General features: G+C 39.0%; 1 protein-coding gene and 1 non-coding gene across 2 annotated transcripts in view; both read left to right on the top strand.

The window, feature by feature from the left end:
* The window catches only part of Oatp74D (Organic anion transporting polypeptide 74D), a 905484-nt gene that overhangs the window by 88849 nt on the left and 795052 nt on the right, over positions 1 to 21583 (top strand). The window lies entirely within an intron of this gene.
* On the top strand, positions 21073 to 21144 carry TRNAH-GUG (transfer RNA histidin (anticodon GUG)). The gene has a single exon. It is a non-coding gene; the product is annotated as a tRNA-His (tRNA).

The following is a 21583-nucleotide window of genomic DNA, read 5'->3' as shown; positions in this document are numbered from 1 at the left end:
GAGTGAAAATTGAAGCAATATATAACATTGTTAAATCATGTAGATATTTTAATAAATTCAGGAACATTTTAAAATTGAAGGGGACAATGCAACAGTGGTCTAAGTCCTCTCAACAGAAATTCTGTTGTTTATTTGAAATCTTTCCAAGTGAAATTAAGATGGTTTACGAAAATAACACAAAGTCGGCAAAATCGGACATGAATGTACTAATCTTACTTAGGCTACTATTGCTAACGTTAATATTTTACTAGAGAAAGGAAAAATGGTAGAATATTAAACTTCGATTAATCTTTCATTGGTTCTTATGTAGTTTATGGCAGCCAAACTGACACGACTAGAAGCATTAACGCCTTTCGTAAATCCTCAAAGGTGAGCATCATAATAAAACCAAATAAGGGTTCTAAATAAGAGATACAGTACTATCTCTTAATAGGACCCATACGTATCTCTTATTAGGGAACGGAATAAATAATAATGAAATAGCTACCCAAGGTCATAAATTATTATCTTTCTTATTAGCAACCTACCTTATTATATGCAACATTTTGCCAGCAATTTTATAAAATTAATAATAATTTTGTTGTACCTTACATTAACTGCTGTTCACTTCCTCAACAGAAACCATCAAAAAGTTCAAAATGTGAAAAACTACTTTGCTTGCTCTCAGCTTCGTAGCTTACTTTCAACTGAGATTAGACAAAGAATACGATGCCTTAGAAGCACACAGATTGATTTCCTATAGTTGTCGAGAGATGGCAAATTATACCGGAGAAATTAACAATGTATCTCTTATTAGGAACCTGTCTCTTATTTGGGTACTTTACCTTATATATCTATTTCTCAATTTTTTGCTTATGTTACCGGTACATTGCTTCCTACATAATTTATAAATATATTCTTAATTTAATACGATTTTTAGCTCTTAAAAATACAACTGTTTCATGTTATATGCATATATTGTTATATATATGTAAAGTCATTACATATATTACAGAGTTTAAAAATACCTTCTTGTAATTAAATATTTTGTGCAATTAAAAAATATTGCAATGTGTCAAACCTTACGCTTATACTGTCCTACTGTTCCGAATTTAGTATTGATTTTGGATCACTTCAAGGGGCAGTCAGCCGTTACTAGATTGTCATGGAACATGGCGAGTTTCTTGAACTGTAAACTTGAGGTTGAATAACCTTTCCCCATGATTTGCCTCCGCAGAATGTGATCCGGATGGCCTAAATTTAGATAACCTTCGCTACTTCTAGTTTAACACCAAGTTACGCGCTTAATTGGACCTCCCAAGCCTTTAAATTCATACGCATTTCTGCTGAGATTGCAGCAGCGTTTCGAGTACAGCTATTGAATACACGTTGCAGGGACGACAGTTCGAGACCCAGTAGTAGTTAATTCAGCTATCGTCTTCTCAGCAAAAGTATTAGACTTCTAATTCTGAGAGATTCTGTGAGTGTTGTGGTCGGAAAAGCAGGTATGGAACAAATTTCCTTCGAGAATTTTTGGCTTCTCCTGTCCTTTTCATTCCACCACTGCTCTATATCATCATCTATTAATATATGAATTCAAAGGGAATTATCATTGTAAAATAAACTTTAATTACTAGCTGTTGTTGTTTAGTTAACTGTCCGAAGACATGTTTCAATCTCTTAAGTGACAGCAATAAGGCATCGCGCATGAGGCAACTAAGCCAGGAGATAATGGGGCAGGGTGGCCAGTTTCTTTCTCCTCATTACATACATCGGTGACAAGATACATATTGCACTAATCAGTCTACAGATGTACGAGGCGCATCCAGAAAGTAAGTTTCCCTATTTAAAAAAAAAGAACACACACTTTCAGGAAAACATTTATTGGCAACAGGTACAGCAATGTTTCACCTATTTTTCAACATAGCCACCATCAGAATTGGGACATTTGTATCGTGGGATCAACTTTTGTATCCCTCTGTCGTAGAACTCTGCCGCCTGTGAATGGAACAGCGTGTGACAGACGTCTTCAGCTCTTCGTCGTTGCCAAAACGCTCACCGGAGGACAGGAATTTCTTGAGGTGCAAGAAAACGTGAAAATCTCTGGGAGCAAGATCAGGACTGTAGGGTGGGTGATCAAACAACTCCCAGCCAAATTCCGTCAAAACAGCTGCCGTGCGCCGAGCCGTATGTGGACGAGCATTGTCATGGAGGAGCACAACACCTGCAGTAAGCATTCCACGCCTCTTGTTTTGAATGGCACGTCGCAATTTTCGCAGTGGTTCACAGTAAAGGTCAGCGTTCATGTTTCACCTCTTGGAAGGAAGTCAATGAGCAGAATGCCCTTCCTGTCCCAGAACACCGTGCACATCACTATCCGTACCGACAGCGTCTGTTTGAATTTCGTCCTGACCGGAGATCCACTATGCCGCTAATACACTGACTGCTGCTCGGTTTCCGGGGTGAAGTGCGAAATTCAAGTCTCATCGCCCGTGACGTTCCTGTCGAGGAACTCGTCGCCGTCATCGTGATACCGTTGCAGAAATGTCAATGCTGCTCCTAAACGTTGCATTTTGTGTTCGGGTGTCAGGTTTTTCGGCACCCACCTGGCAGACACTTTTTTGAACAGCAGGTGTTTAGTGACAATCTCATGCAACAAGGATCGCGATATCTGCGAAAAATGGCTGCTCAGCTCCGTAATCGTGAAGCGACGGTTCTCCATGATGCACTGCCGCACCAGCTCAACACGATCATCATTGATGAGGGACGGTCACCCACTGCGCTATTCATCATGGACACTTTGACGACCTTCGGAAAACTGCCTACACCAGCGACGCACCATCTGCTTACTCATCATTTTCGGCCCATAGACCTGACAGAGCTGCCGATGAATTTCAATTGGCACAATGCTTTGTGCATTAAAGAACTTTATTACCGACCGAACCTCGCAGGCGGCGGGAGGAGGAATAAGAGCTTCCATTTCGGACCACTGCTGCCACGCTACTGGCACCAGGCGGGACCTATCCGGCTGGCATATGATTGGTACGTCATAGATCTGTTACGCATGCGCAATTGACACGGCTAATTACTTTTACTTTCAAGGGAAAAAATCGGGAAACTTACTTTCTGGATGCGCCTCGTAGGTTATACAAATTATTGTTCTTCCTCTGACATCGTCAAATGAGAAGTACTGCCTCATGCACATATCAGCCAGAATCTCAATCAATAAGTAATAAAACATATTAGTAAGGGAAGTATGCCCAATATCGCACCCATTTTGAAAAAAAAAATATATTTCAACGTCATTAATTCATAAAAATTTACAATAAACACGGACACGTAATGTGGCACAATTGTTGTTGACAGCATAAAGTATAATTAAAAGAATAATTTTTTAAACGCTGATTTTCAGCAAAAACAAAACGTTGCTCCAGCGATATTAGGACATCTTTGTATCTATTAACACCATCGGCTTGAGGTATAAAATATCATGTGCATTTTAAAATAAAGACGAACATTATGTACCAAAGTCTATAAACATTCACCTGCAGGAGTTACCGTTAATTTAGAACGTAGAGAGTTACTTACTATATATTTTGGGATCATGTGACATGTATTAGCTTAGAATCATTAGAGTGCGATATTGGGCACACCTCCCTTAATTTATAGAAAAACAAATCTTATCATTAATAGATTTTTTCTACGAGAATTTGTCTTTTAATGAAAAATATTGTGCAGGGTGTCCACAGATATAGTCCGTGATTACAAACGGGCAGAATTTATTATATAGTATAGGCCTACTAGGTGTAGCGCATTTATATTGGTATCATAAGAAAGAACGGCTCAGAAAATTCCTCTTATGAGTCGCGGTGTCTAATTGCGGCGAGGAACAACATATGACATTACAAACTGTTGTTTATCTCTTGTTACTACGATGTTCGTTTGTACTACTATCCATCCGTTGTAAATTGACCGGTGTTGATTCCACGAACTAACAGAGTGCGTCATTTTGCTACACAAATGTTTTCATCCCCTCAAAGCTCTGCGCTCCGTAATCGCCTATGTCGTCTTGTATACAACAGTGACGTCGTCAGCGCTCATCGGTCATGTAAAATTGAAAGTCTAGTAGCAAAATAGTGAACCCACAGCAACGAAGCTGTTGTGTATTGAAATACTCTAGAACACATTTTTTATGACAGTGTAGAGTGCCTTCAGAAGTTCAGACGGCAGTTTCATCTTCAGGCACCCAGTGACAAGTCGATTGTGAAATGGTACACCTTCTGGAAAGGAGATGCATATATGATGAGAGGACATACTGTATGTACCTAAATCTACCATGTGTAAGATCCTACGTATTCGTCTGAAGTGTCACCTTAATAAATTGCAATTAGTGCATAAGTTGGAACAGGAGGACCGTCCAAAACGACTTACTTTCTGTGAACATTTATTGGCATTAATGGAGCATGAGAAAGACGTGCCGTCAAGAATCCAAGAATCGTTTTTAGTGACGAGGCAACGTTCCACATAATATGGAAAAGTTAAGCAAAATGTCAGGATTTGGGGAAGCGAGAAACCACATGTAATGATGGAGGGGTCAAATCGCTTTCCCAAAGGTAAACGTCTTTTGTGTCATATTGAAACGGACAGTATATGGCTTCATCTTCCTGGAGGGTACCGTTATTAACCACAATTTGTCTTGACATGCTGATTCATAGACTGTTTCCACAATTCGAACAGGATGAAGACAAGAAACGAATTTCTTTTCCAGGAAGACGGGGAACCACCCCACTGATATCTCAGTGTTCAGGAACAACTAACTGGCAGGAAGATGGACTGGGCGAACTAAAGATAGATCCCATCTTCTGCAAGTGGCCACCGAGCTCTCCCAACTTGACTGTTTACAACTTATTTTCATGAAGTTACATAAAATACAGTATTACGTCTGTGTAATACCCTGCCTCAGACTCTGTAACAGTTGCGAATGACGACTGTCATTGAATCCATTATGACAACGACGACGATGACAATGATGATACCGATAAGATAATTGCGTAATAGTGTAATTTATCTTAAATTATGTTTAACATTGTCCTTAAGAAAATAGGACCCGAACCATAGATGAAATAACATAATAAATAATCCGTGGCGCTACAGCCCGTGAAGGGCCTAGACCAACCAGCCGGCTGCTGGCCTCACGCCCACATGCCGAAGCAGAGGTGGACGATCATCCAACCAGAATGGAGGTATCGTGTGGTTACCACGATGATCCCCCCAGCCATTATAGCTGATTTCTGATTTTCGCAACCGGATTTCGCTACCTATCGTAGCTTCCCAAGTGCATCACGATGCTGGGTGGGCACCGATCCCATACACTGGCCAAAATTTCATGAGAAAATTTCTTTCCCCATGAGGATTCGAACCAGTGCGCATTCCTTAACGCGAGTCCTAGGCAGGATGCTTTAGACCACGACGCCACGGCGCGGGACACAGATGAAATAACGCAGAACATAAAAAATAACGTAAGTTAACTTGATCGTTCCGTGTGTCGGGTGGGAAATGTTTGAAACAGGTACTGAGGATGTAGGGAATTATATTGCGTAGGCTACATATTTTGTCGTAATGTTCTCGGAAGATTGTGAAAGTGGCTATAAAGAACGGTCAAGTAGGTTTTAAGGCAGGCCTGCACAAGGTTTGCGCTCTCCGAGCCGGCTCACAGCTCATGAGCGGAATGCAGATATTAGCTGCGCTCTGTATAAGGGTAGACTGGAAGAAGGGGTGATCTCGTACAAAATAAACACTAAAGGAAGTACTATTACGAGTGCTTATGAAATGAATTCAGTGTTTGCAAAACTATCTTGGACTATTATTAATTAATAAAGAAATATTTATTTTACAGAAGTAATATAAATTCTATAGCTACTTAAATGTACAATATCATTTTGTTATATTTTTATTTATCAGTACATCAGAACGGGGTTTTATGCTGTTGGCAGCTGAAAGGCACAGTAGCCTACTGATCGTAATGAAACATCAATTACAGATGTTCGATGTCTGCCTTTATTAAAGTTGATTATAGAAAACAGTTGCTCACAAATATAAATGTTGAGCCAAACATAGCAATCATTTTCACAGCCAGCCTGTGTAGTCGTGGATATTATTGCTAATGTTTAGTCTTGTAAAACTCAACCAGGCTTAGCCCTTATGTCACATTGAAGATCAATAAGTTCGAGCTGTAAATCGTTAAATGTTAAATGTTATGTTCCGTCTTTTAGATTCCTCCATACTGTACTGTAGCAGTAGGTAAGCAACGTATAACTGAGTGGTCCTTTCCCTTTCCTCTACCTATAGCAAGTCTATGTCATTCTGACGTATCTTCCTCTCCGTTTCGGCGAGCGGTAAACACCGCGCCGTTTATGCAGGCCTGTTTTAAGGTGTTTAATACTACAAAAGTATTAGGGAAGAGGCATATAAAAGATAGCGATGAACGTAGCATATGTTTCATGTCGTACTTATATGTTTGGACTGCCAGTAATTAATTCGTCGAAAAGATTTCCCCCCCCCCCCTCGTATTTGTATGTCTTTCTGTACAGCTGCCTTTCGAGCCATATCCGGACTGCATTCCAACTGCTTACATCCACACTACGCACAAATCGTTAGCTGTAGTACACACCATGTAACAGTCCCAATTATCTCTCATTATAATGTCAGGAATTTAAATGTCTTTCGGGTTATCTTGACATTGATAACTTGTGCGATGTAACCTAAATCAAAATTACTTAATGAATAAAACCTTTTCTTTTAATATTATGTTGTTTTCATTTTCTTTGTTAGTTTTATTTCCTATTTTAGAGCATCCGTAGCAGACGCAATACTGTAATTTCGTGGATCGGCGACCGAGTGCATTTTATCCCAGAACCTCTTATACAGATGTCAGTATATTCCGGCTTCATATTAAGTTTGACTTAGCTTTTGCACTTTAACTTTATTAGGCAGGAGCGGCGTAGATTGTTTCCTGCTTAGGGCAGTTTAAGAAGACACGACAGTGGTGCAATACCGCCGAATAGTCCACTATTTCTCTTGGCAATAACGTTGAAGAAAGTGAAGGAAAAAACACTTACAAGCAAACGTTCTGATGGGGGCAGATAAAAAGTTACATTTTTTTCTTCCACCATGTTTATAATGTCAAAAGAAGTGCTCATACAAATTTTGGCCACTCGACCGCAATTACGAGGGCCGTAAAAAAATAAGTCCACCAGGAGCGTTAACAGAAAAAAAAACACAAATTCATTGGGCAAATTTATTGGAACAGACGCAGCAATTATTGAGCTATTTTTGAACATATTTTCTATCGGAACTGAGACATTTCTCATATAATGGGATCAACAGAGAGAGGTGCTGACGCAGTCAAACGCTGGTTCCGATCTGAGGCGGCTGACTTCTACGACACAAAAATTGGTCCAGTGGTATAATAAATGTCTCATTTCCAGTGGGGGATATGCTGATAAATAGCGCAACAATTGCTGTATCTGTTTCAATAAATATTTCCATGCAATTGTGCTTTTTTCTATAAACGGCCTCATGGAAAATCACTTTCTGGACAGCCTCGTAATTGCGGTCGAGTGGCCAAAATTTGTATAAGCACTTCTTTTGACATTATTAACATGGTGGAAGAAAAAAATTAACATTTTTATCTGCCCCCATCAGAACGTTTGCTTGTTAGAGAATGGCATTGTAGCAAAATATTGGGTTGATGCAAAAGTTCGTAGCGTTTTTTTGCTGTGACAAAACTTTTTGAGATGAACAGAAGACAGAAATTATTAATCAGTAATATATTCTACTACACTACCTATGACTCTCTGCCAACGCTGAGGTACTTCTTCAATTCCTCTTCCGAAGAAATCTGCTGGTTTGGAGTTAAACAAGTCGTCAAGCTAACTTTCTTTCATTTCATTTCATTTATTATATTCCATAGATCTTACATTAGCAATGAAGCTTTAAGATGTGGAACAAGTCAAAATTTTACAATTACAATTACAGTTTTTACAATCTTTTTTACAATTTTTCAATCTTCTACATTTTTTTTTTTCAATATTTTGGCGAGATGTAGTGAGATGAGGTGAGGCCCGAGGATTCGCCAAAAGATTACCTGGCATTTGTCTTATGGTTGGGGAAAACCTCGAAAAAACCCAACCAGGTAATCAGACCAAAGGGGGTGAAATGAAGTGAGGCCAAGCACTCGCCAAAGACCATCCGACATCAGTCCCACGGCTGTGGAAAACCTCGGAAGAAACCAATCAATGAGACCCAAAGGGGATCCAACCCAAGCCCGAGCGCAGATCCGGATCAGCAGGCCAGCGAGTCTTCCGACTGAGCTACATGGCTCTATTAAAAATATACAATACATAGCCTATCAGATTATTAAATTTACAAACGCAAAACGATTATTCATCAGTTGAGCTATAAAATATAATACATAACAATGAAGTTAATTTAATTTAAGGTATAAAGCATCTTCATTATCAAAGGAGTTTTCTTGAAGATTGTTGGATAGAGAACGAAAGAGTGGAAATCTGAAGGCGCAAGATCGGGAGAATATGGCAAATGTGGAATCATCTCCCAGCTAAGCGCCTGGATAGCTGCTTTCGTCATGTTAGAGGAGTGCGGGCAGGCATTATCGTGTTTTAGCAGCACTTGATGCAATCTTTCCTATCTTTTTTCTTAAATTACAGCCGGAAGACGTCTGAGCTGTTGGTAATAAATGTGAGCAGTTATGATTACATTTCTGGGAAGCAATTCGCTGTACACGACGCCTTCTTTATCTCACTAGACGCATAACATCATCTTCTGTGGATGGAACTAACTTTTGTACGGGATGTTGTGTATCGAAACAAGAGAACCATTTTGTTGCAGTGCTTTCTCCGATGGCATTCTCCTCGTACATGACACAAATATTTAGAGCCGCCTCCGCTGCCTTTGCTCCTCTATTATAGCCGCGTCGCTGTTATGCCCGGCGTGGCTCTTCCTCTCTGTTTACGTCTTAAGCCACGATTAAGTAACCGGTGGTTATGAATAGTGCACAGAAATTACATTTTAACTATGGCTACTTTTTAACCGTAGTTTCGTAACCCATGGTTACTACATTTTTAACCGATGTTGATGCACATGGCCATAGGTGTGACTGTCACAGAATTAATTAATCAGCACTGTAGATTTGTGTTGTAAAACAGGAATGGCTACAAACAAACTTTCGAAGTGTGACAGGCCGAGAAAAGAGTGGCGAATTTTGCCTCGAGTCCTCTCATACAGGAACAATATCCAATGCCGAATTATAATACGCTGGTGCCAATTTCAAGAATTTCCGCGGTTATTTCCTCTGTAAAAATGGGAATCATTAATAAAATCATGAAACCTTCACTAGTGCAAAGACACACAAGAATAGGCTTGTATAAAAGCTTAGCACAGCCAGTATTAAGCGTGGTAGTGAAGCGTGGACTATGAGAATAAAGATGTCAGTAGAAAAACAGCAAGTGAGATGATGTTCGTGAGAGAAACAGCTAGATATACTCGCTGGGATCATAAAAAAAGAGCACATAATGCAAGAACTTCAAAAATAACCCATTATGCAGTTCATCAGCAAATATCAACTTCAGTAGAAGGGTCATCTCGAAAGAATGGATCGATGCAGAATTCCAAAAGCACTGTTTCATTACCATCCGCATGGCAAAAGATCTCTAGGTCGTCCGAAGAAGAGATGGACTGAACATTCTAGTTTGAGACCGTAACAGGCCACTCGGCCTAATACTTGTTAGAAAGACGACGACGATTTCCTCTGTAGAACATTTGTTCCAATTTTTTCCTAGGAAGATGGTACGGTACAGTGGTTTCCTATTCCTACTGCAATGGAACGTGTGAATTATTATGACTTATGGAGAAATGGTAGAGCAATAGTAGGGGAAACGGGAATATCCCGAGAAAACCTGCCCAAAAACCATTTCTACACCACAAATTCTTTGAATAATCATTAACTTTTGAGTATTGATCAGTCAACGCTTCACAAGTGATACCAACGTGGCACAACTTATGAGGCAACTAAGCCAGGAGATAATGGGGTAGGGTGGCCAATTCCTTTCCTCCTCCATTACATACATCGCCGATTAGCTACATATTACACTGATCAGACCGTTTGGGTTTTTAATATAGAAAACCTACTGTTTAGCTGATCGGCTAACATTGCGCTGATGAAACATACTCCCAAGCATGATAATTACCACAGAGCTCACAGAATTTGTGAATCTGGTTCCTTTGAAGTGTAAAACCGTTAGCCGCCTGACCTGTCTGTCCGCCAACTTGTTTTCAGTTACATTTCATTCCGATAACCTTTGTTTCTTTGTGTAACCTAAGTTATTTACAGTCGGTTGCTGTGACACGTAATTCCATCTAGATAACATATATTCTAAAACCACAATGTCACAATTATTTATTAACTTTGGACTTTAGTATAAGTTTACAACTTATACAAATTTTAATAATACAAAATTGATGAAACTCGAGATGGTTTTAAAATTTCTGTGTATAAAGGAACGGCGAGAAAATTGAAATTGGAAAATCTTTTCTGAATTAAAATATTGATAAATAATGAAACCACAAATATTCTAACGGGTTTGAATGTTCACAATGCACAAACAAACAAACGAACGAACAAACAAACAAACAAACAAACAAGCAAACCAAACAAACATTTACACGTCTTGAAATGCGAAACAGGCTGATGCAAAAATGTATAATAATGAATTGTATCCTATGTATGAATTAAAAAAAATAATAAATCAGTAAACGAGGGTAGGTTAGGTTAGATTAGGTTAGGTCACGATGGCTACGGGCGGGTTAGGACGACCGTTTGCACGTCGGCCATACTGAGACCTATTGTGCACCTCGAACGTTATGGGATGAATGAGGATGGTGTACCAGCCCACCGGCCGCATGTGACCTCTCACCCGCTCACCCATTGAGAGCTTCCTACCCTCCCCCGCTCTAAGTTCATACTGCCAAGGTGACCAAGAAGCACAGGATCCATTCCAACGGCCCTTCCAAAGAGTCCAAGCGTCCTTGGAAGTGCTCTCAAGGAATGAATCCTGGTAGAGATACTGCGGAAGGCGGGAATCTAGGAACGGTTGCGGAGAAAACAAGGGTAACAATTGACTGACTAGAAAATTAAATATTAAAAAAATGTAGAACTTTTAGATTGTATGTAAGGATGCAAGTTATGAATGTGTACTTAATCGTGGTCATCATCTGTCCAACATAATTTGTGTTAATATCTTGTTTATATTATTGTAAATTTTCATATTGTGCTGTTATAATGTAAAGTCATCTCAGTACATGTGTAAATTTTGCCGATTCTCTTCCTGATTTTTCTTATTTTTATAAAAGAATAGTTAGCAATCTTACACCGGTATTGAATGTACAACACTGAAACTTTGCACTCAAGTCATAGGAGAATAACAAATTTTACACACGTTACACTATCTTTACATTGTAACAGAAAAAATTCTACCACCACCACCTACTTACCTATAGAAACTGAGTTCATTGAACAGTTCGGTCACAACTAGTGAGACTTTTTCCTCATGCTGTTAGCATGTTGCAAGACTACAGCTTAATACACTACCGGTAATTTGAATTTTGAATTCATTTTTGTGTATATTCCAATAAGACCTATAATGATAATACAAACATGTGAAGTTTTGGTATTTCCGTCTTTGACTTATTTATTATAGCAAAATATCCACAATGTTATTTTTGCTAATACATCTTAGTGAACGTTTTCGTCCTTATTATGGGCATCATCAAACTAATGTATGGATATCTATATATATGGTAAATAAATCCATATTACACATTGCAAAAAGTTTAAAAATTAAACACAACTCTCAAATTGTAAACAATAAAGATTAAAAAATTAAAAACAACCCTCAAATTGTAAACAATAAAGATTAAAATTAATTAACAAGGATTACATGCATAAAAAATTTATGCAAATCAAGTTTTCAGGTATAACTCCTGTAAAGTTGATTTGAATAATTTCCCGGCCCCGGAACAATTTTTCCCTCTAAAATAATTCGAATAAAAATTTATTGAAAATATGCATATTTAATATTAACATTCTAAAATTGTCTATATGAGCTAGGAAGGTTTTACGGTTTTTATTATATTGGGTTATTTTACGACGCTGTATCAACATCTAGGTTATTTAGCGTCTGAATGAAATGAAGGTGATAATGCCGGTGAAATGAGTCCGGGGTCCAGCACCGAAAGTTATCCAGCATTTGCTCGTATTGGATTGAGGGAAAACCCCGGAAAAAACCTCAACCAGATAACTTGCCCCGACCGGGATTCGAACCCGGGCCACCTGGTTTCGCGGCCAGATCTGCTGACCGTTACTCCACAGGTGTGGACAGGTTTTACGCTATGCATGCCTTTCTGTCTTCACTAAGTTTGTTATGGGTGGATTGTTGAATACGTACTTTACGCAGTGATTATATGAATGAGGAACAACCTGCAAGTAATCACTTGTTTATCTTGTTATTTAGTGATGTGGTAAAGAATTAAATATGCATTCTTTTTACAAATGTACAAAACGTCTGCAAAAATTCTGTGATTACATATAACGGAAATATCATTGTATTATCATTGATACAGTAAGTTCAAAACAAAAAGGCAAAACTAAAGCAATTAAGATCATTTTTTTTTAATTTGTGATCGAATTCGGGACCTCTGCATTTACATCTAGACACGCTAATGCTATAAATTTCGACTGTCCTTCTTTCCTTCATGTGTTGAGCAGGTAACTGCGATTCCTAAACATTCGCAAGTACTCCCAGACACTACTTGGCAAACATAGTAAAAAGAACAAATCGAGTAAAAAGGAAAGTAAAACGAAACCAAACCACCCTGACTTACATAACCTCTTTCCTCGCATTAGTTCGAGCAAAATTTATTACCCCCAGACGTATTTCCTTTTTTACTTTCTTGCGCACATTTGATTCTTTTTTTGTTTCTATTTGCTCGCTGCATGAATGCTAAACGAATAAACTGTAAGAGTGTGGCTTGCGATACCGTCTGCAAGTCAGAAATGAACTTCCTGTAAGGTCAACTGGTCACATTTCAGATTTCAGTCTTTTAGGAGATAAAGAATGGCGCAGTAGCCGTGTAATCGTATTATTTCTTTTATTTTACTGTCTTAATCTGTACGTTTTGTGCCTGCGTGTTTCCGCTGGTACCCCTCATGAATGGTAATTGTTACAGCCGCGTCTGTGGCTCAAGCGCTAGCGCACTCGTCTTTCATCCAGGTTCGATCACAGGCTAGGTCGTGAGGGAATTTGTTGTGAACAAAGCAGAGGGTGTTTCCCGGGGTACTACCGTTTCCCTCCATCATTCCACCAACACTTCACATTCCCTTCATTTCTTCTAAAATCTGTAGGGGCGTACACAGGAGGAGTTACCGAGTTTGACTTTCTCTTTAACTTTTTGAAAAAAAAATGACATATATTTATTTAATATTGGCGACACTGATTGTTATCTTTTTTTTATTTTACTTGGTTATTTAACGACGCTGTATCAACTGCGAGGTTATTTAGCGTCGATGGGATTGGTGATAGCGAGATGATATTAGGCGAGATGAGGTCGAGGTCTCGCCATAGATTCCCTGACATTTGCCTTATGGTTGGGGAAAACCTAGGAAAAAACCCAACCAGGTAATCAGTCCAAGCGGGAATCGAACCCGCGCCAGAACTAGAGAATACACACTTACACGAACAGATTATCGATCACTATCGATTAGTACGGGTCAGGTATCTTCGAACGTAGTGTACGTAAGTATATAGATCCGTCGAAAATCCTAGTCAAGCCAGGGTAATTGTTTCTTCTGTTATGAAACATTAGATCCACAGGCACAACACAGGATTTTATTACTTCCCATGTTCCCACGTGTTACCGCCTCTCAACCGATAACCGGGCACATATATCGGTACATTAAATTTGTTGCGGAACACTCTACGATTTCTCGTGGCACTTCGAGCGACTTTGTGTCGTAGTGTGGTGATTCTTGACCGGAGGGCCGCGACTCCCCGAGTGTCTGAAGAGAGTTAATCGGGGCAGCGAACAATAGTAGTAATAATAATAATAATAATAATAATAATAATAATAATAATAATAATAATAATAATATTTAAATGTCGTTTAAATTAAAATTTTAATATCCGACTATTTTGCTTTAAATAAAATCGTAATTAAATAGTTTTTTAATGTATAAGTTACCAAATTCCTCGTTCTACAATTTTTTCTATCAAAAGCTTCCTTTGCCATTGTTATCCTTCCTTTGACTCCCTGGCTGCAGTTCATTTTACTACTTACAGTACACCCTTGGAACTCATTAATATTATGTTAATTAGATGTGTTAAAATGGACAATCTTTATATTCATTCATTCATTCATTCATAGTGTTCTGTCCAAGGACAGGACTTTCACTACAAACCCAGCATTCTTCACTCATTCCAATTTTCTGCCTTCCTCTTTGTCTCCTTATATGATCCATATATCTTAATATAGTCTATTATCTGATATCTTCTGCTCCGAACTCTTCTCCCGTTCACCATTCTTTCCAGTGCATCCTTCAGTAGGCAGTTTCTTCTCAACCAGTAACATTCCTCTATTAATGGAAGGGTTCAGAGCCATAGTGGGCCAAGCGCCATCTATTAAAAACGGAGAAAGCAAGGGTTAAAGTTAAGTGAATACCATAGTTTAATGAAGATTGACATATCATTTAGTTTGAATGTGTATACTTTATATTACTTGCTATATGTTTCCATTGAATTATGGTGATAACTTCATTTTAACCCTTTTTTCTACGGCTTTAGTAAATGGCGCTTGGCCCACTATGGTTCTGAACCCTTCAATTATAGTCAAACTATAATCTTTTTTCTGTATTTTCTCTTTACATTTTCCATTTACTGATGCGAACTTACTATTGCTCCTGTTATCTGGTTACGATAGTCTTTCATTGTAGTAATTCCCACAATTTTGGCTTTATTACGATTTGCAACGATTTTATAAGAATGTTTCGTAAGTTCACAGAGCCATTAGACAGTGCTTGGAAAGTTCACGGCCTAAGTTCTATACCATTTCGCAGTCTGCTTGTGTTCCTTTGCTGTACAAACATAGCGAAACATGTATAAAAGAGTGAGACAAAACTCCAACAAGAATAGAACCCAATAACCAGTTTCATTTCCAAGAACAGAGAAGTTATGCTGCAGCCTTGTTCATGCTCTTATACGTCTCTATACGTCTTCCTACTTTACTTTCACGTGTTGCAGGTTAAATATAAGCTGCACAACATATGTAACTTTACTTACAAACAAGAACCGAAGTGATGAACGGACCTGTGGCATAAAATGAACTTCTATCAATTCTATAACAGAAGTTTAGTACTAAATATGAAAAGAGGGTTTTCTTGTAATTCAGTAACGAGGAAAAAATAAAATGTGCATGTGCACACCTGTAGAGAGCAGAGAGGTAGAGCTTCATCCTCCGCTTTCTTTGTAGATATAGTGGCTCAGCTATATGGTACCATCTCTCGGTTCAGCCATGTAGGTTTAGTGGTCCGATAAAGTCCCAGTAGAGTGTGTTTTCACCTCCGATAGCTTACTACGCTCCTCAGATTGATGTCACCTTATGCCAGTTGCAAATACATCGCGCCACACCGTTTTAGGAAGATACAATTTAAATAATGATGATGATTATGGTTATGAATCGGTCCCGGGTTCGATTCCCGGTAAGGACGAGTTGCCAGGGTGAGGTTTTTTCGGGTTTTTTCCCTCACTCCTATGGATGAATATCAGCTAACTTTATCAGGCGATTGGAACCCCACTCATCTTCGCCACTTCCTTTCTTCTCCCATCATCCTTTCCTCATCATCCCGTTTCTGGTTTTTCAGATCATTCTACAGGCGGCCTCCCGAAGCTGCTGGCTCTCTCGACCGGCCTCCGTGGAATGTAGTTAAGCGACGTTGAATGGCTTCTGCAATGGCACCCGAGGCGGACCTACTCGGAGGAGGAGTTTCGCCTCGGACCGACAGGGGGGCCTTGGGGGAAGTTGCCGAAGCAGGAATGGTATATGGATTTCTGTCGGCTGTAGGGACGGGCTATTAAGGGAGTTATGTACTTAAGGTTGCTGCGCGTAGGGGATCTGTGGCACGCAACTCATTTCATATCGAGGGTTAGCGCAATAGATCTCAATAGGTCGCAGTGCTGGGCCATCCGTGCCCCCCCTCAGTTAAATCCCATTCCATTCCATGGTTATGAATATTGAAATGGAGAGTAACGGTGGAATGGTGAAGAAAAACTGGAGAACCCCGAGAAAAACCTCTCAGTAACCTTTTGTCCACCACAAATAGGACTCCGCCATCACCGGAATTTGAACTCGGGTCTGGAGTAATCGTAAGCCAACTGAACTTCAAGGGAGTAAGAATAAGGTTTACGTTAAAATATGGTCGCTATTTTATGTACAAAAGAGTTAAGATTATTAATGTAACAAGCAGTTATTTTATTCTTCAATCAACAATAACTTCTTTCAGGCCTTGTACAGCATTAGAAAAATATCGTCTGAAATATTCTGGATCTCCTCAGTGAATGATCTTAATTCTTCGGCTAATACCGATGAGCGACAAAGAATATCTATTTGTTTCAGACAAATCACATAGGTTTTATATCTGGTGATGGTGAATGCCAGATGCCATAAATATGTCTGCTCATGATGCACAAGTTTCATAATCGGAATTTTCTGTCATTTCGAGGGCTTCATTCAGTAGTAACATATTGTATACGTCGTAGTCTAAGAATTTGTGTCTACCTGTATGTTTTCTTTTTACGTGCCACAGAACCGGTCTCGTCAAATTTTCCAACAAGCTTCCGGAATGAAGACAGATTGCAAGAGCCACTCCTCAAACAGTTTGAGTTACAAATCATCTCGGAGCAGTGAAGAATTCTTCATAGTATTCATAACCGCATTGAATGAAAACCATTCGCGTTAGTAGAGACGAAACAATTATTTATTTAAAAAAACTGTGAAAAGGAGAGCAATGATCATCATCCTCACAGGTTGTAGTCCTTTGAAGAACTGTTACGGTCTACCAAAGTTTTCTTTACATCGCTTTTGAGGACGTCCAAACGACCTTTAACTGTTGGATTATAATTCCGGATTGCTTTTGGTATTCTATTGTTTGACATTCGATTTACATGTTGGAGCCAATTGCTTTCATATTGTTGTATGTAGGGTTACCATGAGAAGAAATTCTATACGAGGACATGGAATCTAAAATAAGAGGACATTGCTGAAAAAGGACAACTTTTTCAAAAATTGGTATGAACAAAATTAAAGATAAAAACAGTGGCTCACCTTAGTTTTCTGACTAGTTGCAGTACTACATCTGTACCCTACTTTTCGGTGGAGCTCACTTTGTGCACAAGAGCCTGAAGAGACAAACTTCTATCTTGTACCAAATAACTATGGAACTGTTCACAGGACATGTCGTTGAAATTATATTTCACCATGATGATACTTCTGACTGTCTCCGTTAGCATGCAATTTCGTTCTTTTGTCCATTGAGCAGATATTAGGGAAAATACTCTCTCAGCACTTCCATTGTGACTTGGGATAAATAAATAGAATTGACATATTTTTAAGAGTTCTGAGAAAGTTTCAGTCCTCGCAGAACTATTTGAATTGAAGAATTTGTACTATTGTTTATCTAAACTTAAATCTTTGTCCAAATTAACTTGATTGGCATATCTTTGAATATTGAAGAATGAAAATGATAAAATAGCTTAGAATCATGAATAGTGACTTTTTAAAGTGTAAGAATTCAATGCATGTGAATAGGTCATCATATTTTATGTTTTTTTTATGTGCTCAAGCTTCAACTAATGAAAGCAGTTCAATTCTTTCATAGATTTTCACCATTTATTTAGATATTCTGTGCATAATATCGCACATTATTTAATATTCATATTAATTCTAGTTGAAATGCGAAATGCCGGACATTTCACATTTTTAATGCCTGCCGGACAGGATAAAATGATTAAAAAAGAGGACATGTCCTCCTTTTGCCGACGGATGGTAACCCTAGTTGTATGTGATCCAGAACAGGTATCATTTGGAGCTCGTTCAAGACATCTTCATTTCTTTTCCTATCCCATTTCGTATAACCTGTTGTACGGCGCATGAATTTAATTTCACTGGCAGTAAGCAATAACGAACGTAATATACATAGCTTGAATAGTTTTCATTTTGTTATACCTTGAAATGAGCGTTGCTACAGCAACAGAAATGGAACAACTGAATACTATTTAAACTGCATTCTCTTGTGGATGAGGACAGAAACTATTTAGTAATTTTCTCAGAGACTACTTCTTCATTGAAGAAAGTATAGACTAGTAATGCTGTAAAATGTCATTTAAAAGTTATCACGGAAAGACATGTTTTCAGCATCAGTGATGCCAAAAAAGGAAGTTTTGAGCACTCCGTCTGTCCTTCGCTGTACAGCAATTTGTCCTATATTATGACTCAGTTTGTCAGAGAATAGTGTACATGATTTTTGTTTATACCTGTTAAGGTTTATCTTGTCTCAGTAGCAATAAAACCAAGTCCCTTCAAATGAGGGTGGAGATTATAGGAGGGTTGTAAATTTTCCGGATTCCTTTCAAAACCTTGTTATTGTACAGACTACCGGAACTCAGTTTCTTGAAAGACAAGCTCAGTTACGGAACTACACAGTACGAAGAGAGATATTTTGTAATTTTATTTTGCGCTACAGAATGTAGCAACTAGTCTCTTCCGCCACTGGATGGATGGACGGCACCGCTCCACTCCCCCATAGCCATACCAACACAGACGAAGTAAGACATATCTCCTTTCTCTCTCTTTTCACAGTGAGACAAGATACATCACACAGCCTTTAGTTAACTGTCCGAAGAAAGGTCTGAACTTCACAAGTGATACCAACAAGGCACCACTTATGAGGCAACTAGGCCAGGAAATAATGATGTAGGGTTGCTAGTTCCTTTCCCTCTCCATGGCATACATCGCTGACTAGCTACATATTACACTAATCAGACTTCAGATGTATACAAACATATCGTCAAGTGAAATGTATTGCCTGATAATAGATGCACATATTACCCAGAACCTCAATCAGAGGTCGTAAATAATGTAAAATCTCTGTTTTGTGTAATTCGGAACACAAAAGTTCATATTTGTATTTTTAGTGTCGTCTATGTGGAGGCTATTTTTTATTCTAAATCACGAACTAGATTGGCATTAGATGTTCGTGCATTAGATGGGATTCAAATCAACGACACCGGGTCTCACACAACATTATAATAGCAGCTGCCAATTGCGTATACTTCGGCCGAGTCGGGTCTCAATGTGTAATAATGTTATTTCAATATCGTACAAGATGAAATAATTGTTTCCTACTTCTGTTGTGCACTATAGTTCACCTTCACCTTATGTGCTTGAAGGAGTGGAAAGAATAAAGCGAGATAAGACTGAAGGAGGCCAATGGCACCAACCTAGACGTCTGCGGTTAAGTATGGATTAAGAAACATACAATTGATACGTTTGTGTACAGTAGGAAATATTATTAGTCTCGTATGATTGTTATGTTCCTTTATTATTACTACCTCTTTTGTTTTCCGTGCTGTGCCTTGCGATAAGAGAATGTTGTTGGTTACCTACGCTCTTGCACTATCAATGTAATGATCTCTTGTTTTCTTCAGCACACAATTCTATATTTTTCTACAATACTGTACGGGGCCGCGCAATATCGTCGCAGAAGACATAACGATGCAAGTTCGCGGGTTCGATTCCCGATATGGTCATAGATTTTCTCCATTAATGTAATGTCTCCGGCCGTACTCTCCGAGAAAAACTCTAAATGCTACCTTGTCCGCCACAAGATTTTTGAAATGAAAAATCCCATGCCTGACCGGGACTCGAACCCGGACTATCTGCCTGACAGGCCGATCACTTAGCCAATGCAGAGGTAATTAAATGATTTAATATGTGTTAAATAAGCAGATGTGCTTTTAGATCTTTGATTTCTTGCAATCCGAAAGGTAAGGCATGTAAATTGTAGGCCTACTGTTTGAGAAGGAGGCGTAAGTAATAAAAAAAATAATAACATAAAATAGTTATACACGCATTGTAATCATTTTAAATTGGCTATAATTTTTCTCTTTATGAAAATTGGTACGAAACTGACAAATTAAACTGAGAGGATTCAATCCGACATCGGGATGGGAATCCGGTGTGGCTTAGTGGATAGAGCGTCAGCACGTAGAGCTGAAAACCCGGGTTCAAATCCTGGTGCCGGAGAGAAGTTTTCTCCGTTCCATTCATCCTTCATCATACGATGACGCAGAATTTCTGCACGGAAATATCATATGTACTTCGGTACATCGTGATATGCGAAAAATAATCAGTGATTTAAGATGGATCCCGGCCACTTAGTCACTCATAACGAGTGCACCTCTGCACATGTGTGGACATTGTGCCACTGTCATACATCTATGCCGCAGTGCATGAGCCTAGGCCACTAGAGGGAACCCAAGAGATGAAACTTAAACTGAGAGGATTCAATCCGACATCGGGATGGGAATCCGGTGTGGCTTAGTGGATAGAGCGTCAGCACGTAGAGCTGAAAACCCGGGTTCAAATCCCCGTGCCGGAGAGAATTTTTCTCCGTTCCACTCATCTTTCATCATATGATGACGCAGAATTTCTGCACGGAAATATCATATGTACTTCGGTACATCGTAATAATATATGATATGCTTAAAATAATCAATGATTTAAGATGGCGCTTATTCCGTCGGATCCCGGTCACTCGGTCACTCATAATGAGTGCACCTCTGCACATGTGTGGACATTGTGCCACTGTCATACATCTATGACGCAGTGCATGAGAGTAGGCCACTAGAGGGAACTCAAGAGGTGGAACTTAAACTGAGAGGATTCAATCCGACATCGGGATGGGAATCCGGTGTGGCTTAGTGGATAGAGCGTCAGCATGTGAAGCTGAAAACCTGGGTTCAAATCCCCGTGCCGGAGAGAATTTTTCTCTGTTCCACTCATCCATCATATGATGACGCAGAATTTCTGCAGGGAAATATCATATGTACTTCGGTACATCGTAATAACGTAATGTTCAGTTGTTGGAAAACTCATTACATTTTATTGTAAGTGAACATCGACTTATTAAATATTAATGTCGCAGTATAGTGTGACATTTATAACAAACACACGTTGTTATCCGATTTTATCATGGACTTTTGGCATTGTGCAACATTTTATAAGTTTATGTAACATCTTACGACGACACAAGAGGTCACATTGCGAGGTCGTGACCTACAAAATCCAATTTCGTGTTAATTTTATAAACGCTGTGTCACCTCTAGCTTAATATACATAAGTAGGCCTACATATTTTGTGTATTGTTGAGGATTTTCGTAATGTTTGCCACTGAACAGGGAATTGACTCACGTGTCAA

Source organism: Periplaneta americana, chromosome 2 (genome assembly GCF_040183065.1).
Source record: "Periplaneta americana isolate PAMFEO1 chromosome 2, P.americana_PAMFEO1_priV1, whole genome shotgun sequence".
Lineage (NCBI taxonomy): Eukaryota > Metazoa > Arthropoda > Insecta > Blattodea > Blattidae > Periplaneta > Periplaneta americana.
This window is presented reverse-complemented; position numbering and strand designations above follow the sequence as displayed.